Source organism: Macaca nemestrina, chromosome 20 (assembly GCF_043159975.1).
Source record: "Macaca nemestrina isolate mMacNem1 chromosome 20, mMacNem.hap1, whole genome shotgun sequence".
NCBI classification, from domain to species: domain Eukaryota; kingdom Metazoa; phylum Chordata; class Mammalia; order Primates; family Cercopithecidae; genus Macaca; species Macaca nemestrina.
In genome coordinates, this window is record NC_092144.1 from 7,381,788 (window position 1) to 7,407,156 (window position 25,369).

The window sequence follows — 25,369 nt, forward strand, 5'->3', positions numbered from 1 at the left end:
GCACTCCAGCCTGGGTGACAGAGCAAGACTCCGCTTCAAAAAAAAAAAGATGTTCACATTAAAGAAAGCTGGGCAAAAGATATAGAGAAGGCTCTGTACTATCATTGCAACTTATCTGTAATCTAAAATGATCGCAAAGTAAAAAGTTTGAAAAAAGACTCAAAAAACCTATTTAGCATTCCACTCTTCAGGATTCCACTTATATGAGCTACCCAGAGAAATTTATAATGAAAGAAAGTAGAGGCCGGGCGTGGTGGCTCACACCTGTAATCCCAGCACTTTGGGAAGCCGAAGTGGGTGGACCACGAGGTCAGGAGTTCGAGACCAGCTTGGCCAACATGGTGAAATCCTATCTCTACTAAAACTACAAAACTTAGCCGGGCATGGTGGCAGGCACCTGTAATCCCAGCAACTCAGGAGACTGAGGCAGGAGAATAGTTTGAACCCAGGAGGTGGAGCCCAGATAATGCCATTGTACTCCAGCCTGGGCAACAGGATGAGACAAGAAAGAAAAGAAAGAAAGAAAGAAAGAAAGAAAGAAAGAAAGAAAGAAAGAAAGAAAGAAAGAAAGAAAGAAAGAAAGAAAGAAAGAGAGAGAGAGAGAGAGAGAGAGAGAGAGAGAGAGAGAGAGGGAGGGAGGGAGGGAGGGAGGAAGGAAAGGAGGAGGGGGGAAGGAAAGAAGGAAGGAAGGAAAGAAAAGGAAGGAAGGGAGGGAGGGAGGAAGGAAGGAAAGGGAAGGAAGGAAAGGGAAGGAAGGAAAGGGAAGGAAAAGAAGGAAAGAAAGAAAAAGAAAAAGAAAGAAAGAAAGAAAGAAGGAAAGAAAGAAAGAAAGAAAGAAAGAAAGAAAGAAAGAAAGAAAGAAAGAAAGAAAGAAAGAAAGAAAGAAAGAAAGCCAGCCAGCCGGGCGCGGTGGCTCAAGCCTGTAATCCCAGCACTTTGGGAGGCCGAGACGGGTGGATCACGAGGTCAGGAGATCGAGACCATCCTGGCTAATACGGTGAAACCCCGTCTCTACTAAAAAATACAAAAAACTAGCCGGGCGAGGTGGCGGGCGCCTGTAGTCCCAGCTACTCGGGAGGCTGAGGCAGGAGAATGGCGTGAACCCGGGAGGCGGAGCTTGCAGTGAGCTGAGATCCGGCCGCTGCACTCCAGCCTGGGCGACAGAGCGAGACTCCGTCTCAAAAAAAAAAAAAAAAAAAAAAAAAAAAAAAAAAAAGGAAGGAAGGAAGGAAGAAAGAAAGAGAGAGAGAGAGAGAGAGAGAGAGAGAAAGAAAGAAAGAAAGAGAGAGAGAGAAAGCAGAATGGTGGTTACCAGGGGCTGGGGAGTAAAAGGAATAGGGACTTTGTGTTTCACAGGGACAGTGTTGTAGTCTGGAAAGTTGAAAAATCCCAGAGATGGATGGTGGTGATGGTTATACAACAATGGGAATGAGCTTAATCCCACTGAACTGTACACTTACAAATAGTCAATGTTATGTTCCATATCGTTCACCACAATTTTTAAAAAGCTCCATAAGAAAGTCTATTTAGGAATTTTATTGGGATGATCATTTGTTTTACTGTAGGATTTTTTTTGTGGGGGGCAGACAGAGTTTCACTCTTGTTGCCCAGGCTGGAGTGCAATGGCATGATCTAGGCTCACCACAACCTCTGCCTCCCTTGTATTTTTAGTAGAGATGGGGTTTCTCCATGTTGGTCAGGCTGGTCTCAAACTCCCGACCTTAGGTGATCCCTGCCTGCCTCGGCCTCCCAAAGTGCTGGGATTACCGGCATGAGCCACTGTGCCTAGCCTACTCTAGAATTTTTAGGATGGAGGAAACCCCTTCAATGATTAGGAGAGACAAGAGGTGGAAATAAAGGTTGCATTACTTGGGGGTCCTGGGGAGGGAGGGCATGGCGCTTCCAGAGGCCACACACACACATATACACTCATAGACACACACACACTCACACACACATGCTCATACACACACATACACACTCACACACTCATACACACACACTCACACACACTCATACACACACATACACACTCACACACACTCACACACACTCATGCACACACACACTCATACACACTCACACACTCATACACACATACACACTCATACACACATACACACTCACACTCATACACACATACACACTCATACACACACACTCATATACACACACTCATGCACACACACATACACTCATACACACACTCATGCACACACACATACACTCATACACACACACTCATGCACACACACTCATACACACACTCACACACTCATACACACATACACACTCATACACACACACTCATATACACACACTCATGCACACACACACTCATACACACACATATACACACACATACACTTATGCACACACACACTCATAAACACACACACATATACACTCACACACACTCATATACACATACACTCATGCACACACACATATACACTCATACACACTCATACACACACTCATACACACACTCATATACACACACTCATGCACACACACACACTCATACACACACACACGTCAGGAAGAGCTTTTGCAGGGAGACAGGGGGGAGCACCCAGTGTGACAATGCCGTGATTGGGTCCAGGGTGTTACCCACACAGGTTTCCCTCAGGGAGTTTTAATTGGTGACTTTCATGGAAGCAGGTGTGAGTCTCAGGAGGTCATGCTGTGACTGAGAGGCGGTCACTGCACCGTATCTCCAGTCCGTGTAAGATGTGGATGGGTGGTGTGGGGATCTGCAGAGCCAATCAATAGGCTGTGTCCAGCTGCCCCATAGGCAGGTGGTCATCGGGGGGAAGTTGGATAAAGCAGATCTGGATTGACCACATTGAGGAACTAGGAGTAGGTGGGGAACTGGAAACTGTGTCAAGGCTGACTGAACCCTGTTTCTGGAAGGAGAGTCAAACATATTCAGAAAGGGGCTGATGCAACACAAATGAGAGGAATTCACTACGGCATTCGATTTATACATTCATTTTGGAAGCAATAACCTTTCTGAAATACTGAGTGTTTTGGGAGAAACTCATCTTGTGCCTTTCTTTGTTCAGATCTTAGTTAGGCATAAGAGCTTTACCCATATTCTTCTTATGACTGTTCTTTAATGTTTAAAAGCTTTTCTTGCCCTGTGAAGACGGTTTGTTTTCTCCTGTGTTTGCAAATACTCGTTACTTCAACCGAAGAAAGCAGCGGCTCCTTTTATAGAGAAATCTTGCTGTGAGTTCTAATCACTCCAGAAGTTAAGCCTCTAGAACTTCCTAGATACGTGATTATGGCTTCAAACTACAGTCAACTTTGACTCTTGCTTTCAATATTTATAGGTCTTATTTATTTATTTATTTATTTCTCTCTCTCTCTCTTTTATTTTATTTTATTTTTTTGAGACAAGGTCTCACTCTGTTTCCCAGGCTGGAGTGCAGTGGCACAGTCATGGCTCACTGCAGCCCCAAACCCCCAGTCTCAAATCCTCCCACTTCAGCCTCCTGAGTAGCTGGAACTACAGATGTGCACCACCACAGCCGGCTAATTTTTGTATTTTTTTTTTTTTTTTTTTTTTTTTTTTTTTTTTTTTTTTTGCAGAAATGGGGTCTCCCAATGTTGTGGAAGCTGGTCTTGAACTCCTGGGCTCAAGCAGTCCTCCCACCTTGACCTTCCAAAGTGCTGGGATACACAGACATGAGCCACTGCACTGGGCTTCTTTTTATTTTCTTATTGCATCGGCAAAATAGCAAGAGGGCCATCTTTATTTTGTTCTTGATTTTACCAAATATGGTTTTCATATTTAATTATTATGGAGTTTCTGTAGGATTGTGGAAATTGCCCCTTATCCCACCAGTATCAGGCAGCTAGGGGCTGTTGTAACCAATTACCATGAACTGGGAGGCTCCAAACAATGCTAATTTATTATCTCACAGTCCTGGAGGCCAGAAGTCTGAAATCAAGGTGTCAGCAGGGCCATGTTCCATCTGAACCATGTAGGGGAGAATCCTTCCCTGCCTCTCCCTAGATTCTGGTGATTGCCTGTTGGGAGCTGAAAAGGCCAAAGGGATCGTGACCAACTCAGCATTTCACTGGAGGATATATGATCAAACAGCAAACTGTTTAGCATGAACGCAGGATGTGGGCAAACTCACGACTGCGCCTACCACCAGAAGGTTTGCTGAGGGCAATCACTCCCTGGCACCATGCTCATTAAGGTTATCTACTGGGACATCTAGAGCCTATTGCTCGAAGAATGCAGTCTCGCAAACCTGCTGTAAATCAAGCTGCTGACTGACAACCACTCCCGCCCCCATCTCCTTTACCCAATAAAATGCGAAGGGCTCTAAAGCTCAAGGCCCTTGTTCACTAGAAGCAAGGAGCCCCCGACCCCTTCTTCCAAATATACTTTTTTGTCTTTATATTTATTTCTGCATTCGTCATCCTTTGTTCAGTACAACAGGGATAGAATCCGTGGTAAAATGGCGACCCAGAACAGGGACTTGAGGACCTTGCAAAGTGGCATCTGAACACAGGGACCCGAGGACACGAACGAAGAAAGTCGGCTGGAGCAGAGGAACTGAAAATGACAAGATGAACAGGGACTCCGGGACGAGCCTGCCAGCAGCGGGTATAGGGTCAGTGCCCTAAAGGGCTACTGGGAGCGATATAAGGTCAGTGCTCTAAAGAAGTACTGGGAACGGGAAGTTTTCTGAATCAGGGTAACATGGGGCAGAATTTGTCTGTTGAAGAAAAACATTATGTGCAGTTGCTTAAAGTTCTGTTGAGACAGTCGGGAGCTCAGGTTAATTTGCAGACACTAACCTCCTCCAGAAGCCACAAAATGTTATTACGCATCACCCGTGGTTTCCACAGGCAGGCACCCTTGATGTGGAAAACCGGGACAGAGCAGGAGAAGGATTAAAACAGGTTCATGAAAAAGGTCTTAAAGTTGATTCTTCTGTATTCTCCACTTGGAGTCTAGTTCCTACTGTACTTCTGCCCGTTATCGCCTTGTTATTTTGCTGGACAGCAGGCTGAGTCTAAAAATCTGAAAGAATCTGTTGTCCCACCCACGGCTTCAACTGAAAATAAACAACAGGAGAGGGAGGATAAATATTGGCCTATACCACCACCTCCAGTTGCAGAAACATCTGTAGCACCTGCTTCAGTAGCAGGAATAGAAACCCCAATACAAAGAATTTTACGCTCTGCCGCCGTAGCTGGAGAGCCCTTATGACCTTGCGCTTTTCCTATTTCCTTAAGTCCTGATTCAAATAATCCACAGCAGTTTATTCATGAACACACCCCACTAGAGTTTAAGTTGTTGAAGGAATTAAAAACCAGTGTAGTTAATAATGGGGTACAGAGCCCATTTACTTTTGGATTGCCAGAATCTGCATTTGGTGCTATGCGCCTTCGACCCTTTGATGTAAAACACTTGGCTCAAACTTACTTGTGTGCTAGTGCATATCTGACATGGAATTTAAATGGGCAAGAAATGTGTACAGACTAGGCTAGACAGAATCGTGCTGCCGGACACGGAGACATTGCAGAGGATTTGCTATTGGGTAATGGCCCTTATTCAGACCTGTAACATCAAATGGAACTCCGAGACGCTAAGCGCGCCACAATTCTTGAAGAGGGAGTCACAGTACAATCCTTTTTACATATCGTGCAAGGGTCACAGGAGCTCTATGCGCAATTTCTTACAAGATTACAAGAGGCAGTGAAGCGTCAAACTCCTCATGCCACTGCCGCAGAAATGCTAACCTTAACTTTAGCTTTTGAGAATGCAAACGCAGATTGTAAACTTGCACCGGCTAAAAACTTGGGAAATTTTCTCAGAGTTTGTCAGGATGTAGGACCTGACCTTCATCGCTCTGCAATGTTAGCGGAAGCAATGGCTGATTTAGTAGTTGACAAATCTCAAAGGAGCCGAGGATTAAGCCCTAAAGCGGGAAAATGTTATAACTGTGGGAAAACTGGACATTTTAAAAAGGAAAGCCACCAGTTCTCAGGACAGAAAGGACCTTACAATGCAGTATCCCCTTCAGTGGAGACAAACTCCAGGACTTTTATTTACTTTTATCTACCCAATAAAATGCAAAGGGCTGGCCGGGCGCGGTGGCTCAAGCCTGTAATCCCAGCACTTTGGGAGGCCAGGACGGGCGGATCACAAGGTCAGGAGATCGAGACCATCCTGGCTAACACGGTGAAACCCCATCTCTACTACAAAAAAAAAAAAAAACTAGCCGCACGAGGTGGTGGGCGCCTGTAGTCCCAGCTACTTGGGAGGCTGAGGCAGGAGAATGGCGTAAAACCCGGGAGGCGGAGCTTGCAGTGAGCCGAGATCAGCCACTGCACTCCAGCCTGGGCGACAGAGCAAGACTTCGTCTCAAAAAAAAAAAAAAAAAAAAATGCAAAGGGCTCTAAAGCTCAGGGCCCTTGTTCACTAGAAGCAAGGAGACCCCTGACGCCTTCTTCCAAATACACTCTTTTGCCGTTATCTCTATTCCCGCATTCGTCATCCTTTGTTCAGTACAATAGGGATCCAGGTCGGTCACCGTTGCCGACAACCTTTGGCATTCCTTGGCTTGTAGACCCTTGGCTTGACTCTCTGCCTCTTTCGTCATGTGGTTTTCTTCCCTCTTGCCCCTTTACACAATCTTCCCTCTGTATCTTTCTCCTCTTCATATAAGGACACAGTGATATTGGATTAGGGACCACTCTCATGACCTTACCATAATGTAGTTATATCAGCAAAGACCCTATTTCTCGGCCAGGCACAGTGTCTCACGTCTGTAATCCCAGCACTTCGGGAGGCTGAGGCAGGTGAATCACTTGAGGTCAGGAGTTTGAGACCAGCCTGACCAACATGGAGAAACCCTGTCTCTACTAAAAATACAGGGCATGGTGGCACACACCTTTAATCCCATCTACTCAAGAGGCTGAGGCAGCAGAATCACTTGAACCTGGGAAGCAGAGTTTTGCAGTGAGCTGAGATGTCACCACTGCACTCCAGCCTGGGCAACAGAGTGAGACTCTATCTCAAAAAAAAAAAAAAAAAAAAAAGACCCTATTTCCCAATTTTAAAGGTCACATTCACAGATACCAGAGGTTAGGCATTCAGCAAGTCTTTTAGGGAGATGTAAATCAACCCACTAAACCGTGGATATCTTTATTTGCTCTTCATTTTACCTAAAATGTTTCTCATAATTTAGTATTATGTAAGATATTTCTGCAGGATCCCGGAAATTGCCACTTCTCAAATTAAGAAAGCTTTATTCTGTTCTCTGTTTACTAAGCATTTATTTTTTGTGCTTGTCTTCATTTTTAAATGAATAATGAGTGTTGAACAGATATATCTCGTAAGTGTAATGTAGAGAGGACCAAAACAAGTTGCGGAAGGATATAGACTATGTGGTAACATTCCTGTAAAGTTTCCAGATGTGCAAAACAAACCAACATAGGTCAGGCGCACTGGCTCACGCTTGTAATCCCAACACTTTGGGAGGCTGAGGCGGGTGGATCACCTGAGGTCAGAAGTTCAAGACCAGCCTGATCAATATGGTGAAACCCCGTCTCTACTAAAAATATAAAAATTAGCTGGGCGTGGTGGCGTATGCCTGTGGTCCCAGCTATACAAGAGGCTGAGACAGAAGAATTGCTTGAACCTGGGAGGCGGAGGTTGCAATGAGCCGAGATCGTACCACTGCACTCCAGCCTGGGTGACAGAGTGAGACTCCTTCCCCACCCCCCCAAAAAAATCCAAAATATTGTCCTTGGGTACGTGCATAACTATTTTCAATAGGATAAACACCAAGTTTGGGAGGGCGGTTAACTTAGGGAGGGGAATAGGAGCAGGGTGGGGTACAAGGGATCTCTACTGTATTTGTTATGATTTGTTGTGTGATGATGTTTTACTTTTAAGGTGATCTGAAATACATGAAGATGTCAAAACTTGAAAAAGCTGAGTGGAAGGCATAAGTGTTTATATTTGTTTCTACATACCTCTTTGCATGCTTCGTAATAAAAAAGCAAAGCCAAAATTCACAGCGACAATGAATGTGCCACATGCCCTTGCAGTGGGCTGGCTCCCCTGGTTACAGCAATCCTCTCATCTCTGCAGAGAATGGAAACCAGAGTGGTCATGGCCTTGCAGCTGAATCTTGTGACTTTCACCTTCCCACATTCATCCAAACCTCTTGTCCCTGCTCTTCAGGTCCTTGTATGATGTGACCCCAGCTGACCCCCTAGCCCCAGATGATTGCCCCTGAATTAGTCTCAGCTTCTCCAACAAGTCCTGTTCCCTTATCCTCTATTCTTGCATGTGCTGATACCATATTGAGAACATTCTTTAATGTATTGATCTCCTCTGGAATAATTCTGAATCCTTCCTCAAGCATCACCTCCTCCAGGAAGCCCTCTCGGATCCTCCAGGCTCAGCCAGTGTCTCCAGTGGTCCTCACAGTCTCTTGTACTTCCCAGACTCATCATATTGTCTTCAAATTCCCTCGTTACATGTTCCTCGCCCACCTGAGAAACAGGCCTCCCTTCCTTGTCCTGGGCCAGGGATAGAGGGTAGAGGTCTGCTGCCTCCTTCTAGGACCTCTCTTCCCCTCTCAGTTACCCTGCAGCGGGGTCTGGGCACAGGACATTGATGGGCAACCTTCTGGCTTCCTTGCTAAGCTGGACAGCTCTGCCCCAGCTCGCCAAGGCAGCTTCAGCCACAGGTGTATCCAGCAGAGCCCCACTTTCCTGCCCCCTTGCCTTTGCCCTGGCTGTGCCCTGTGCCTGGTGTGTCCTTCCTTTCTCGGTCCACAGTACACATGTTGTCGAAGCCACACGTCTCATGCTATCTCTTCCAGAAAACCTCCTCCGATTTCCCAAATGAACTAATCTATCTCCTCCATAAGGCCTGATGAAACACTGCCATCTAAATCCTTTCCCCAGAACACATTCCAATGGTGGCCTTGGACGGAGATTGTGCAATCCTTGTGGTTTTTTCCGATTTCCTCCCATTGAGCACCTGTCCCTGAAAGCCTCGTAATGAAGAGGGTGTGCCCTCCAAAAAGTTCTGCCCTACAGTTAAGCCTGCTGCTAAGTCAGCTTTCAGCGCCTGTTGACATGGCTCTGTTTCTGATGATGAAAGCAAGATGAGTCAAATGGTTTGGGAACAAGGGAACTTCTAGAAGGAAGAGTCTAGGAAGCTAAGTTTTGTTAACCCTTCAGTGTCTCCTAAGCATTGCTAACTTTTAATGTTTAACCCTTCCTCCTCCCTCTGTACCATAGACATGCATTCTGATGTGTTTGATACATGCCCTTACATTAGTTTTTTAAAGAAAATACGCTTACGTTTGCCTTTCTTGTTGCTATAAATTTACGGGGTACAGGTGTAATTTTGTTGCATGCATAATTTCATAATAGTGAAGTCATATCCTTAATGTTTATACATACTTGGAGTGTGCGTGCGTGTGTGTGTGTGTGTGTGTGTGTGTAACTGAATCAAATTCTTTCTGCTTCTCCCAGCTCTAGGCTACTGAGAATCTGGACTGCTGCTGCCTGGACAATGAGTTTATTAGTGATTTTTTTCATGTGTGTACTCACCACACTTTACTTACTCTTTGCCTGCTCAGGGGCTTGTAGGTTTCCCCCAACTCTGCTACTGTAAACAACACTGTGCTGAACATCCTTGTAAATGCCCTTGGGAAACCTCTAAAAAGTATCTCTTTTTAAAATATCAGAGAGTATATGCCACCTGTATTTCACTACATACTTCCAGACTGTCTTCCAAATTACTGAACTAATTCATACTTCCACCAGCAGTGAGTAACAGTTCCCACTTCCTCATATCTTCACCAACACTTAATACTATGCACCTTTTTAATGGTTGCTATTTTAATTGGTATAAGGTGGTACCTCATTATTTTTTCTACAATTAAGTAGACATTAAGCTTTCCTGAAATATGTGCTCAATCTTTGGCTTCTTTTATGAATTGCCTTTTCATTCCCCTGGCCCATTTTTCTATTGATTTTTGTGTGTGGGTTTTTTTCTTTTCTTTTTTTTTTTTCTTTTTGAGACAGTCTTGCTCTGTCACCCGGGTTGGAGTACAGTGGCACAATCTTGGCTCACTGCAACCTCCTCCTCCAGAGTTCAAGCGATTCTCCAGCCTCAGTCTCCTGAGTAGCTAGGATTATAAGTATGTCCCACCACACACCTGGCTAATTTTTGTATTTTTAGTAGAGATGAGGTTTCACCATGTTGGCCAGGCTGATCCTGAACTCCTGACCTCAAGTGATCCACCCGCACCAGCCTCCCAAAGTGCTGGGATTACAGGCATGAGCCACCATGCTCGACTGTCTTTTATTTTTATTTTTTTTTTAATTTGCAGAAGTATTTTTGCATATTCCTGGAATAAACTGCTTTTTTATTTTATAAGCAGCAATTATCTCCCCCCATCTGCTACTCAACTGTTAATTCTATCTACTATGTCCTTGGTTTAACAGAGATTCTTAATTTTGATATAGTCCAATGTATCTTTTCTTCTCCTTTGCTATGGGATCAACTTCAAGTTTTTCTCAACTCTAGGCCACAAAGACAAGTGCCTACCTTTTCTTCAATTAGCCTAACAGTTTTGTCTTTTATCATTAGCTCTGAGATGCTGCTGAATTCCAGATTTGTATATGTTGTAATGGAGGAGTTTTTTCTCCATATACTGAACCAGTTTTCCCAAAATCTTGTTCTACATAATCCAATTGTGTTATATTCTTTCCATTTAATCTAGTTGCCTCTTTCTACACCAACACCACACTTTTTTTTAAAATTAATGTTTTATCAAAATATGGTTTACAGTCTGGTAGGGCGAGTCTTCCTATATTAACTTTTTTCCCTAATGTGACTTACAATTCATGAAAAATTATTCCTCCACATACATTTTAGGATAAGTTTGTTAAGGTCTTCAAAGAAATTGAGCTGGAATTTATATTTAGTTTGTAGTTAATTTGTAGGTTCAATTGGGAAGAATTGGTACCTTTATGGTTTTTTTTGTTTTTGTTTGCTTGTTTACTTTGAGATGGAGTCTCGCTCTGTCACCCAGGCTGGAGTGCAGTGGCGCAGTCTTGGCTCGCTGCAACCAACTAAAAATACAAAAATTAGCCAAGAATGGTGGCACACACCTGTAATTCCAGCTACTCGGGAGGCTGAGGCAAGAGAATTGCTTGAACCTGGGAGGCGGATGTTGCAGTGAGCCGAGATTGCACCACTGCACTCCAGCCTGGCAAACAGAGGGAGACTCTGTCTCAAAAGAAAAAAAGAAAAAGAAAGTTGAGGCTTCCTGAAGCTACACACTACACACCCCACACCCCTATCCACCACCCACCGAGTGGTAAAGTCCTGCAGCTCAGCAGACCACCTCCTCACCAAAACCTGTGTTTGCTCTCTTCTGGTACCGAGGGACTGAATCAAGGTCAGGTTCAGACCCAGCCTCTGAGGAGGGGCCTGAACTGGCCTGGGGAGCTACACCTTGGGGGCTTTCTCAGGAGCCAGCAGAGAAGCCCTGGGCACTAGCCTGGGGATGGAGCTGCAGCGATGAGAACCGGGAGGCTGGAACTACCCCGCCTCACTCCCAGCGCGGCTCAGCCCAGCCCAGCCCAGAAAAGGCCCAACCCTGTGATTGGTCCTTGGGTACCTGTTGCCAGGAATTGAGGCCAAGAAAATGGGAAGGAAGGAAGGGAGTGAGTAGGTCCAGTGAGGACGGAGGTGAAATTTATATCTCTGCCAGGGACTAGGGGCCTGCACCGCCATGGACACCACCAGGTACAGCAAGTGGGGCGGCAGCTCGGAGGAGGTCCCTGGAGGTATGAGCAATGAGACTGCCTCATTCCTCAACCCCAGTGTCTGGGGTTTGATGGGGGAGGGGAGGGAAGAGCCAAGACGGGCCAGGTCGTGGGTGCAGGAGACACACCACAGGCCACAGAGCCAGTTGGACCAGGGTCCAGTTCCCACTCTGCCACTTAGAAGCTGTGTGACCACAGGCAAGTTACTTAACTTCTCTGAATCTCAGTTTCCTGGGAGGAACCCAGGCCTCCAGGGCTCAGTCCTGGGGGACCCAGCATGCCGTCCTTGTTCTGCCAGGGCACTGGGGACGCCGGGTGCACTGGAGCGGGAGACCCCTCTTCTTGGCCGTGGCTGTCCTGGTCGCCACAGTCCTATGGGCTGTGATCCTGAGTATCCTATTGTCCAAGGGTGAGCGACCCTCAATGGGGAAGCGTTGCGTCCGACCCCCCTGGGGACACAAAACCCCCGTTTCGTGGCGCACCAACTGCGCCCTGGCGTCCTGCTTGCTGTCTGAGTGTGAGCAGAGTGTGTGTACATCTTCGGGCCGTGTGCACTCACGCGTGTGCACATGGCGTGCTCGTATGTGTGCGAGTCCCCGCCCGTTTGTCCGCCATCGACTTGTTTGCACATCGTGTGCGCTGTACGACTGCCGGCTCGCCCCGTGGTTCCGAGTCGGGGGACCCCGCACCCCACGGGCGAGGGGAGGATTCCCCAGTCCCTGGCCTTGCCTGCAGGAGCCTCTCTCCGCAGCCTTCACGGAGCGCGCGGCGTTGCTCGGCTGCCAGGACCTGCTGAGGACAAACGGTGCGTGCAGAGCCGGACGCCTGGGTCCCCGGGCCTTGCGGGGCAGGAGCGTCTGAGACCCCGGAGATGGAGTCTCGGGTGCGTGGGGGCCCTATGGTCCCTGAGGCTGGCCCCGGGGTGGGGAAGGGGGACCCTGAGTCCTCCCAAGTGACCCGGCGGGCATGCGTTTTGGGGCGGGGGTCGTTCCAGCCTCCAAGCAGACGGCCGCACTGGGTGCCCTGAAGGAGGAGATCCGAGTCTGCCGCAGCTGCTGTGAGGGGGCGCGGCCGAGGCGGTGGGCGCGCAGGGGCGGGGTCTTGTGGCCGGGATGGGAGGGGGGACGGGGGCGAGGCCTGCGGCGAGCTGGGCGGGACGGGCTGGTCTCCGAAGTCCCGCCCCATCCTCGCGGTCCTCGCCCCCCTGGTCCAGCAGCTCTCAGGCTCGCGGACGCAGACGCAGCTGCAGACCACGCGCTCGGAGCTTGGGAGGCGCAGGCAAAGCTGATGGAGCAAGAGAGCGCCCTGCGGGAACTGCGTGAGCGCGGTGAGAGCCCGCCGCGACGCCAGCCCTGAGTCCTGGCCGTGTGCCCCGACCCCGACCCCGTCCTGAGTGCTGACCGCTGACCCCGATCATGCACCCCGTCCTGACCCTGACGCTGCACTCTGACCTTGACTGCCACTCCTAGAGCCGGCCACACCTGGACCCTGCCCAGTTGTAACCGTCCTTGACCCTGTGCCATCCTGGTCGCCGGCACCGAGGGTACAATGACTACGGACAGGGGTCCTGACCATTAGCTAGTCATGATCCTGCTCCTGACCTTGAGCCCAGCCAAAATCCCCATTCCCTTGACCCCGCAGTGACCCAGGTCTTGGCTGAAGCCGGCAGGGACCGCGAGGACGTCAGCCCTGGATTGTTCCTGGCGCTGGAGGCAGTGAGGCTGCAGAACAGTGAGGGTGACGGGGAAAGGGGGTAGCGGGAGGAAGGGGGTGGGAGGGTGTAAGTGGACCCTGCCCGTGTGCCTCGCCGGCCCCCCTCTTTGACCTTGACCTGGTCCTGTGGTTCCACCCCTGGGCCCTTGGGGCCAAACCCCTACCCCCTGCATCCTCTCGGTTTGCTCGACCTCTCTGACCCTCGCCACCCCGCAGGTTCCTGAGAGCCGTGTACCACGTCGTGGCTGCCCTTCGGGAGCTCCTGCTACTATTTCTCTGTGCCGAAGACCACGTGGGCAGAGGCGCAAGGCCACTGCGCCCATGCCAGCGCACGTCTGTAGGGGGCCTGGAGGAGCAGGTGTGCAGGAGGAGGGGGCGTTCACCCGAGGGGGCGTGGCCGGGCGGTGGGGCGGCGCGGGAGGGGGCAGGACTCTGCAGGCTCAGGTGTCTCCTCCTTTCTAGGACTTCCTGAGTCATCACACTAGCGCCCTTGAATACTGGATCGGCCGCAAGGCGGTGCAACACTTGTGCAAGGTTCAGGGCTCCTCGTGGGTGGACAGAGTCCCACTCAGCTTCAGGTAGGGGAAGGGCTCCTGGTGAAACCTGGGGGCCACAGGATAGACTCTAGAGGACATGCTTTGAGGCCGAGGCGGGCGGATCACCTGAGGTCAGGAGTTCAAGACCAGCATGTGAAACGTGACGAAACCCCGTCTCAACAAAAAAATATAAAAAATTAGCCAGGTGTGGTGGCGCAGCAGCTAACCCAGGAGGCTGAGGCTCGAGAATCACTTGAACCTGAGAGGCAGAGATTGCAGTGAGCCAAAATCGCACCACTGCACTCCAGACTGGCAGACAGAGACTCCATCTCAAAAAAAAAAAAAAAAAAAAAAAAGACATGCTTTGGCCAGATCTCAGGGACCCGCTTGGCTGGGACTCCATTCTTAGGGATGGGCAGGCTAGACCCCAGGAAGTGTCCTTGGGTTAAATTCTGGGCATTAGTAAGTTATATCCCAAGTGTACACTCAGGTTAGACACTTACGGTGTCTAGGGTAGACCCAAGCAATAAACAGGCTAGAGGCTGGGATGGAAGAGGGAAGTCCCGAGTCCATCCTCAGCCTAGATTCCCAGCAACACCCTCCACCATTCAACTGCTGCAGCCACTGGTTACAGGGGGAACCCAGTGAATCTTGGGGGTGCGAGGCCTGTGTCATGATTCTGGGCCTGGGGCTGTGGATGGACCCACCATGTGATGAGAAGGCTGGCCGGATCTGTGAGAAGAGGCATGGTGCTGAACCCGCCCAGTGCTCCAGAGCCATGCCCAGTGCCCAATGGGATGCCATGCACCATCGCGGCTCCTGGAACCCACTGGCAATGATTTTCTTTTCCCCATCCACCACTACAAGAACCAATCGGCCGGCCGGGCGCGGTGGCTCAAGCCTGTAATCCCAGCACTTTGGGAGGCCGAGGCGGGCGGATCACAGGGTCAGGAGATCGAGACCACAGTGAAACCCCGTCTCTACTAAAAATACAAAAAATTAGCCGGGCGCGGTGGCGGGCGCCTGTAGTCCCAGCTACTCAGGAGGCTGAGGCAGGAGAATGGCGGGAACCCGGGAGGCGGAGCTTGCAGTGAGCCGAGATCGCGCCACTGCACTCCAGCCTGGGCAACAGCGTGAGACTCCGTCTCAAAAAAAAAAAAAAAAAAAAAAAAGAACCAATCGGCCAGGCCCAGCCCTGTCCGGTGCCTGCACTCTGGGACCTCTGCTCTGACCTCATGGAGACCTAACCTAACCTTCACTGGCTCCAAAATCTCCATTTCTGGATCCCAGTGGTGTGACCCCACCTCTCCTCCTAGCCAAGACAGACAACTGAGGAATGGAGCTATTTGGTTTTCCTGCACTTTCCTGCAAAGGGGAGAATGGTACTTCCTACAAAACTCTCTTTGCAGCCTGGGGGAGCATCAATAAAGGTTTGAGAAGTAGATCTAGGCTCCTGGCTCTGGTGAGCTCTTCCTTCCTTCTTTCTTCCCTTCCTTTCCCTTCTCTTCCCTTCCCTTCCCTTCCCTTCCCTTCCCTTCCCTTTCCTTCCCTTCCCTTCCCTTTCCTTCCCTCCCCTCCCCTCCCTTCCTTTTCTTCCCTCCTTCTTTCCTTCCTTCCTTCCTTCTTTTGAGATGGAGTCTCACTCTGTCACCCAGGTTGGAGTGCAGTGGCACAATCTCAGCTCACTGCAACCTCCGCCTCACAGGTTCAAGGGATTCTCGTGCCTCAGCCTCCCAAGTAGCTGAGATTACAGGCATGTGTCACCATGCCTGGCTAACATTTTATTTTTTAGTAGAGACAGGGTTTCTTCATGTTGCCCAGGCTGGTTTCAAACTCCTGACCTCAAGTGATCCATCTGCCTCAGCCTCCCAAGTGGCTGGGATTAGAGGCGTGCACAACCACACCTGGCTCATTTTTGTATTTTCTGTAGAGATGGGGTTTCACCATGTTGCCCATGCTGGTCTCAAACTCCTGGGCTCAATCAATCCACCCACCTCAGCCTCCCAAAGTGCTGGGATTACAGGTGTGAACCACCTACGCCCGGCCCTCTGGTGAGCTCTTCTAAGCTTTATCCCAGAGGCCCTGATATGAACCCTGTGAGTGACCCCGATCTCTCTAACTGACCTCATAGTCCTTTGATGCTTCCAAACCCAGTGAGTTACCTGCACTAGGCCAGGAGGGCTTGAAAGTAGGGGCAGTTGCCCCTTCAGCACTGTTAAAATTCTCAGCCCCCTGACACAGAGTTTGGTTCAGAGGCTGCTGGGGACACAGGAATGGGTCAAACCCAATCCTTACCCCCGGGACCTCCACATTCTGGTCTGGCTGGGCACAGGAACAATGTGATTCGTGATTTAACAGAGGAATGCATGGAACGGGTAGCTGATGGGCATGGGGGAGCCACTTTTTGTTGGGGTCCAGCCTCAACACTACCCATGGATACCCAAAGTCTGGTGGTGATGAAGGAATGAGAAAAGGCAAATTAAGATTTTAGGCTGGGCGTGGTGGCTCACACCTGTAATCCCAGCTCTTTGGGAGGCCGAGGTGGGTGGATCACGAGGTCAGGAGATCGAGACCATCCTGGCTAACACAGTGAAACCCTGTCTCTACTAAAAATACAAAAAATTAGCTGGGCAGGGTGGCGGGCGCCTGTAGTCCCAGCTACTTGGGAGGCTGAGGCAGGAGAATGGCATGAACCCGGGAGGCGGAGGTTGCGGTGAGCCGAGATGGCACCACTGCACTCCAGCCTGGGCAACAGAGGGAGATTCCGTCTCAAAAAAAAAAAAAAGATTTTTTAAAGCAGATCCAGGGGACCAGTTGCTAGAGTGAAGGCTGCAAAGGGCCCAGAGCTCTGGTTGCCTGACAATTTATTGAGTACAATCTTTTGATCTAAGAAGCAGCTGGTAGGGGGTGAAACGGTGAAGGAGGGGGAGCGTACGTCATTGGAAATATCTATAGCAGTGGCGGTTATATGAATTTCCTTTAAGCTAAAAGCGTATGTCTAACTACGAAGATTAACTTATCGGGCTGCAGCTGGTGGGGGCTGGTTTTATAGGGGCCAGGATGTCTGGTCACATTCCAGTGCTTCAAGGGAGTGTTTCAGCCCAGAGCGGGTCATGCTGTCTGACCTGGGAACTTAATGGCTTAGGAAAATGATTATCCTTAGGGACCTCTACGGTTTTCCAGAGGTGTCCTACTCAGGGCGACTGACTAAACTGGCACCCCATAAACATTTCCACCAGCACTTGCCCCCCTCCTTTTTTTTATTAATAACCACCATTGCTATCGTGGCTTGCTTGCAGTGTCTGGCTTCTCTCCCGAGGTGTCTTCCTTACCTGTAGACTAAAAATAAACAGCATAGACAAACATAAATGCAAGCAAAGTTTGTAGCAGTTGATCCTCCAACAGTTTAAATCCATTTCAGAGGATTCAGGTCAGAGAGCCCATCAACGGCTCCATTAAGGGCATCAGCATCAGGTAAGAGAGTTAAGTGAGCTTGAGATGCCTCAAAAACTTGTTCCTTTAATTTTGCTATATCCAGTGTTACATTTTCCTCTTTTCTCTCTAAACGGCGTTTGACCTTATCCCAATGATGCACAGAGGCATTATAAGATTGAGGAGTAATGCAAAAATCAGAAGTATTCCAATCACCCTGCATTTATATTCTATGTTCCAAGTTCATAATTCGATCCCCCATCCACAGTACTGTTTGACAGAGATCGTTCATTTGATTAGCTAATTTTTGATCAATTTGTGTCTGCATATTCCAAAGCTTGGAAGAATTCTTTTACTACTAGTTAACATAATCAGCAGTTTGAACAGAAGAATGTAAAGCAACACCTGTGGTTGCGGCCGTGGTGGTAACAGCAATAATGCCCGTGATTATCGCTGTAAGAGTAAAAATAAATATCTTGGTTCTATTTAACATTCCCTTTAGAATTTCAGTTACTATGTGTATAGAAGGGGAGGCTTCCCAAGGTCTATTAAGGGAAACAGGTATATGAACTCCCTCTCGGGCTCTGACAAGCAAGATACTATTATTCTTATCAATTGTAGAATCAATGCAAGTGAAAAGACGACAGTCAAGACATGATGTAGTTTGAGAATCAGGTAGAATATTGATTTGTCCTACTACCAACATAAAAGGAGGTTTAACACAACTCTGTAATGGGGTTGTCCATTTGGAGGTCAAAGCTACAATAAATTGAAGTTTTTTACTATGTGTTTATGTTTTTTTGTTTGTTTGTTTGTTTGTTTGTTTTGGGACAGAGTATCACTCTGTCACCCAGGCTGGAGTGCAGTGGTGCGATCTCGGCTCACTGCAAGCTCCGCCTCCCGGGTTCACACCATTCTCCTGCCTCAGCCTCCCGAGTAGCTGGGACTACAGATGCCCGCCACTATGCCCGGCTAATTTTTTTTCTTTGTATATTTAGTAGAGATGGGGTTTCACCATGTTAGCCAGGATGGTCTCGATCTCCTGACCTCATGATCCGCCCGCCTCGGCCTCCCACAGTGCTGGGATTACAGGCGTGAGCCACCACGCCCAGCCGGGTTTATGTTTTATATTCTCCTGTCCAAATCTGTACTGGGGTTTGGACCGTCATTAATTTCCACAGTTCTGGGTGTTCTGGGCCTACTATTGGATCAATCATTTTAGGGCGTGCAGGAGCCATACCTCTGCCTTCCCAGAAGACAGAAAAGTTGGCTTTTATTCTATACTTTTGGGTAGGTGCCTCATTGGAATAGTCAACTGGGAAGCCCCGCTCTTGATATCCCTTGTGCTGTCCAGTACAATTTACCGCAAGTTGCCCCTTAGGGGTCCAGTCAATGACAATTCCATAGGAGTTATTTTGCAGCACTATTTGCAATGCAATCTTCCCAGGTCAGCACCTCCGCTTTCTTAGACCGTACTGTCAATTGTTCTGGGCATTTTTTCTTTCTTGGTCTAAATTGATTAGTAAGAATCTTAGCTATATGGTAGGAATTTCCTGAGGATATGACTTTAGTTTTAGATTGAAAGCTCCTTCCACTAACTATATGAATAGAGGCCTCTGATCCATGATGTGTAGGGACATAAACCATCCAGCTTTGTTTGTCGTAATCTAAACATCCTGCTGCAGGCCCCAGACGTATAGGAGGAAAGCAATAACCAATGGACACATTTATTAACATTCCTTCCTCCTCTGGATGAATACGGCCTCGGTTATCAGTTGGTCCAGGCATCCAAATACTGTCATTAACATAAACCTCAACCGGGGGGGGTTCCAACCAAGTGACAGGCCTAATTAAAGGCGGGAATGGGACATATATCCAATAGATATAATTTTGGGTTGCTGTAGCCCCAGGAAGGCTTACCGCCATAGCGATTACCGTAATTATAGCCACGATCCTGGGTGAATCCCAATACCTCCCCGTTTTTTGTTTTCTGTGTTAGGGTTTTTTGATTGCAGAGCGTAGGTATGTGCAGCCACAGGTTTGTCAGGCAAGGAGGTCACTGCTCTTATTCCAGCTTTGCTTCCTAGGATTAGTAAATAACAGAAGACAAACATGAGTATAGTTAGCAACATTTTTTTTTTCCCAGTCAAAGAGTGACCTGTAGTGTTACTTGGCATCTTAGTTTACTATATGTTATTAATGAGGAACCCCACTGGGGGTATGTTAATTATTTTAGCCAAGCAGTTATGTTGTTAGAAGCTGAGAAGGCGCTGTTTGTCAAAGTAACAGGGCCGAAGAAAGACGGATTTAAGATATGAGCTTAATAGAGTGTAGTAGGTATAGGTAGTAGGAAAAGTGAGAGAATTAAAAATGAATGAATTAGTTGGCTTAGTCTTCTGCTTCTTCAGCATGATGTCTGGGGCCTGTGTTGTTTGCGGAAGCTGCATTGTTGAGGCTGCAGTTCCTGTAGGGTCTTTCTTAGGCTGGCTTGAATTTTTTCTTCTTTCCATGCTTTGATGAGGTCACAGTCTTCAGGCTGGTGCTGGAAATTCTAGGGGGTGGTACCTGTACCAAAAGACTTTTTCAATCTTTAAAGAGCAGGTTAGTGTTTTAAGAAAAACTTGTGCTTTATTTTAATGTTTAGTGTATAGGAAAACTGGATGATACCTTTTTAACTTTAGCAAATACGTTTACACACAGAATTTTTTACAATTATCATTTTAAAACTTGCTTAGACCTTCAAAACAAACATTATAAAACCTTTCTTGCATAAATTCCTTTTTATAACATTTTTCACGACTTTCACAGACAATCTTCAATGTGCCTTAACTTTCTTTTCTTTTTTTTTTTTTTTTTCGAGATGGAGTCTTGCTCTGTCACCCAGACTGGAATGCAGTGGCCCGGTCTTGGCTCACTGCAAGCTCCGCCTCCCCAGTTCACGCCATTCTCCTGCCTCAGCCTCCCGAGTAGCTGGGACTACAGGCACCCGCCACCACGCCCGGCTAATTTTTTGTATTTTTAGTAGAGACGGGGTTTCACCACGTTAGCCAGGATGGTCTCGATCTCCTGACCTCGTCATCTGCCCGCCTTGGCCTCCCAAAGTGCTGGGATTACAGGCGTAAGTCACCGTGCCCGGCCTCTCCCCTCATTATTGAGAAGAGATTAGACATAGCATTAGTAGGAATTCCTAAAGTGGGCCAAATCCAATTAATATCTCCTAACAATTTTTGAAAATCATTTAAGGTTTGTAAAGAATCTTTTCTAATTTGAACCTTTTGAGGCTTAATGGCTCTCTCCTGTACTTGCATTCCCAAATACTGAAAAGGAGTGGTTGATTGAATTTTGTTAGGTGCTATAAGCAATCCAGTGTTTGTAATTGCCTTTTGCAAAGATGAATAACATTGAATACGCTGGTCTCTATTTTTTGCTGCACGGATCTGGAAATTGATCTCTAACAGGCTGGATAGTTCTGCCTACCAAAGTTTGACAAATTGTGGGACTGTTTAACATACCCTGGGGTAAAACCTTCCAATGATATCTGGCTGCAGGTTCTTTATTATTAACGGCAGGAATGGTGAAGGCAAATTTTTCGAAATCTGCCTCTGCTAAAGGAATTCTAAAAAAAAAAAAAAAAAAAAAAAAAAAAAAAAAAAAAAAAAACACAAGTCTTTTAAATCTGTAATAACAAGCGGCCAATCTTTAGGGATTATAATGGGGGATGGGATGGGAGCCCTGGTTGTAAAGCTCCCGGCAGTTGAATGACAGCGTTGACTGCTCGGAAGCCGGTCAGCATGCGCCATCTGCCGGACTTTTTCTTAATTACAAATACTGGAGAATTCCAAGGAGAAAAAGTGGGTGAAACATGTCCTTTTTCTAGTAATTCTTTAACTATTTCATGAAGCGCCCCCAGTTTTTCCTTAGGGAGCGGCTACTGTTCGACCCAGACAGAGCGCTGGGTCATCCATTTTAGGGGAAATTGCTCCTTCACCGTAATGAACGGCAGGGCGAGCCTGAATTTTACCGCGCGCAGCCTCAAATAATTCTTGTGTCTACTCTCAGGCCGACCCATAGTTTCCTGTTGTTACCCTGGAATTCTCCGAGCGCCCCGCTTACCTGCAGAGCTTAAAAACCTTTTCATTGGCCAGGCGCCTGTAATCCCAGCACTTTGGGAGGCCCAGGAGGGCGGATCACGAGGTCAGGAGATCGAGACCATCCTGGCTAACACGGGGAAACCCCGTCTCTACTAAAAATACAAAAAATTAGCCGGGCGTGGTGGCCGTCACCTGTAGTCCCAGCTACTTAGGAGGCTGAGGCAGGAGAATGGCGTGAACCTGGGAGGTTAGAGTTTGCAGTGAGCCAAGATCACGCTACTGCACTCCAGCCTGGGCGATAGAGCGAGACTCCGTCTCAAAAAAAAACAAAAACAAAAACAAAAAACTTTTCGTCTACGAGAGTCTTCCATCTGTCGGTCCTTCGTTTTCCACGCTAGAGCATTCCCTCACCAGGTTATTTGGGGGATGCCACGTTGGGCGCCAGATGTTGGGGTCCAGCGTCAACACTACCCATGGATACCCAAAGTCCAGTGGCGACAAAGGAATGAGCAAAGACAAGTTAAGATTTTAAAGCAGGTCCAGGGGACCAGTTGCTGGAGTGAAGGCTGCAAAAGGTCCAGAGCTCTGGTTGCCTGACAATGTATTAAGTACAGTCTTTTGATCTAAGAAGCAGCTGGTACAGGGTGAAACGGTGAAGGAGGGGGAGCGTACGTCATTGGAAAGCTCTATAGCAGTGGCGGTTATATGACTTTCCTTTAAGCCAAAAGCATATGTCTAACTATGAAGATAATCTTTAACTTACCGGGCTGCAGCTGGTGGGGGCTGGTTTTACAAGGAGCCAGGATGTCTGGTCACATTCCAGTGCTTCAAGGGAGTGTTTCAGCCCAGGGCGTTCTGTGTAAAGGCGCAGAGCAGGTCATGCTCTCTGACCTGGGAACTTAATGGTTTGGGCACATGATTCTCCTCAGGGCTCCCTACGGTTTTCCAGAAGCGTCCTACGCAGGCATGACTGCCTAAACTGGCACCCCATAAACCTTTCCACCAGCACTTTTGTTTCAGGCTCCTGGCTCTGGTGAGCTCTTCTTTTTTGGTTTTGTTTTATTTATTTATTTATTTATTTATTTATCTATCAGATGGAGTCTCACTCTGTCGCCCAGGCTGGAGTGCAATTGCGCGATCTCGGCTCATTGCAACCTCTGCCCTCCAACCTGGGCCACAGAGCAAGACTCCGTCTCAAAAAAAACAAAAACAAAAACAAAAAAAAACAAAAAAAAGTCATTTCCCTCCCCACCCCATCCCTTTTTTTTTTTTGAGACGGAATCTCGCTCTGTGGCCCAGGTTGGAGGGCAGTGGCACAATCTTGGCTCACTGCAACCTCTTTCTCCCAGGTTCAAGCAATTCTCCTGTCTCAGCCTCCCCAGTAGCTGGGACTACAGGTGCACACCACCATGCCTGGCTAATTTTTGTATTTTTAGTAGAGACGGGGTTTCACCATGTTGGTCAGGCTGGTCTCGAACTCCTGACCTCAGGTGATCCACCCGCCTTGGTCTCCCAAAGTGCATGAGCCGCCATGCCCAGCCCCCACCCTGTTTAAGAAATAAAATCTCCTCTAATAGGTCTGCCACCTGTTCCCAAGTGGATCTCCCACACTCTTCTCAACCATTCCACCAGCGTGGGTCACTCTGGTCACGTCAACCACTTCTCCACCACAAACATACAAGCAATACTAATTTATCAATTTATTCCTTTAACATACATTGATGGAGAACAAAAACCTACCACGAGCCAGGTGCTGTTCTTGACACTGAGGATACAGCCGTGAAGAAAACATATTCCATCTCCTCCCTTTGATCAGCCTGCCCCTAGTTGTTTCATAAACAACTTTATTTACAAATAATCATGTATTAGTTTATGCCTCTAATATCAGCACTTTGAGAAGCCAAGGGGAGAGGATCGCTTGGGGCCAGGAATTTGAGACCAGCCTGGGCAACATAGCAAGATCCTATCTCTAGAAAAAAAATGTAAAAATTGGCCAGGTGCGGTGGCTCACATCTGTAATTCCAGCACTTTGGGAGGCCAAGGCAGGTGGATCACTTGAGGTCAGTAGTTCAAAACCAGCCTGGACAACATGGTGAAACCCAGTCTCTACTAAAAATACAAAAATTAGCCGGGCATAGTGACAGGTGCCTGTAATCCCAGCTACTTGGGAGGCTGAAGCATGAAAATCGTTTGAGTCTGGGAGGTGGAGGCTGCAGTGAGCTGAGACTGCACCACTGTGCTCTAGCCTGGGCAACAGAGTGAGGCTCTGTCTCAAAAAAAAATTAGCCAGGTGTGGTGGCATGCACCTTTACTCCTAGCTACTTGGGAGGCTGAGGCAGAAGGATTGCTGGAGCCCAGGAGTTTGAGGTTGCAGTGAGCCATGATTGCACCACTCCAGCTTGGGTGACAGAGCAAGACCTTGTCTCTAAAAATAATAATAATAATAATGTATTTACAAAAACAAATAGTTTTTTGGTTTAGTTTGGTTTTTTTGAGATGGAGTCTCGCTCTGTCACCCTGGCTGGAGTGCAATGGCACGATCTCGGCTCACTGCAACCTCCGCCTCCCGGGTTCAAGTGATTCTCCTGCCTCAGCCTCCTGAGTAGCTGGGATTACAGGCACGCCCCACCACGCCTGGCTAATTTTTGTATTTTTAGTAGAGACAGGGTTTCACCACATTGGTCAGGCTGGTCTCAAACTCTTGACCTCTCAGGTGATCCACCCGCCTCAGCCTCCCAAAGTGCTAGGATTACAGGCGTGAGCCACTGTGCCTGGCCTGTTTAATAGCTTTTCTGAACTACAGCTGTAAAGTCTATATTCTCTGTCATGGCCACTGAAGTCTCTGCTCAGTTGGCTTCATGGTTAGCTAATGATTGGACAGAGATTGCCTTGAATGTCTGGAATCAGAAGAAGTCTGCCAGTCTTTGCCAAGGAGCTCTGTGTACTTCTTAGGTACACACCTTCAACACTCACCCAGGAAATTCACAACTCTGCTTTAGCCCTCACTTCCTGCTTGCACAGAGAGCCTCAAGGTCAGCCAGAGGTGTGAGCTTAGGGCTGTCTCAGGTCCTTCCTAAACATGCACATATCCCCAGAAATATGTCAGAAGTTTTCAAAAGTTCCTCTGATAGGCCGGGCGCGGTGGCTCACGCCTGTAATCCCTGCACTTTGGGAGGCCGAGGCGGGCGGATCACGAGGTCAGGAGATCGAGACCATCCTGGCTAACACGGTGAAACCCCGTCTCTACTAAAATACAAAAAATTAGCCGGGCGCGGTGGTGGGCACCTGTAGTCCCAGCTACTCGGGAGGCTGAGGCAGGAGAATGGCGCGAACCCAGGAGGTGGAGCTTGCAGTGAGCCGAGATGGTGCCACTGCACACTCCAGCCTGGGCGACAGAGTGAAGACTCCGCCTCAAAAAAAAAAAAAAAAAAAGTTCCTCTGAACATGTAATGCCTTCATTTTTCCTTCTAAGATTTTTTTTTTTTTTTTTTTTTTTTTTTTTTTTGGAGACAGAATCTCGCTCTGTCACCCAGGCTGGAGTGCAGTGATGCGATCTCGGCTCACTGCCAGCTCCGCCTCCCGTTTCTCGGCATTCTCCTGCCTCAGCCTCCCAAGTAGCTGGGACTACAGGCGCCCGCCACCGCACCCGGCTAATTTTTTTGTGCTTTTAGTAGAGACACGGTTTCACCGTGTTAGCCAGGATTGTCTCCATCTCCTGACATCATGATGCGCCCGCGTCGGCCTCCCAAAGTGCTGGGATTA

The 25,369-nt window shown here is 48.0% G+C and overlaps 1 protein-coding gene and 1 pseudogene across 4 annotated transcripts in view; one reads left to right on the plus strand and one right to left on the minus strand.

Moving 5' to 3' along the window:
• Positions 1–9,484, minus strand: part of LOC105484282 (CD209 antigen) — a 36,868-nt gene extending 27,384 nt beyond the window's left edge. Inside the window, exon 1 of one of the 4 annotated variants that reach the window (XM_071085887.1) lies at positions 8,011–9,484. The gene's annotated coding sequence lies outside the window, so the exon portion shown is untranslated. The remainder of the gene's footprint in view (positions 1–8,010) is intronic. The other 3 variants (XM_011745796.3, XM_011745791.3, XM_011745802.3) reach the window with 3 other exon arrangements.
• Positions 9,485–11,443: 1,959 nt separating this feature from the next.
• On the plus strand, positions 11,444–18,301 carry LOC105484314 (C-type lectin domain family 4 member G-like; annotated as a pseudogene).
• Positions 18,302–25,369: the final 7,068 nt, after the last annotated feature.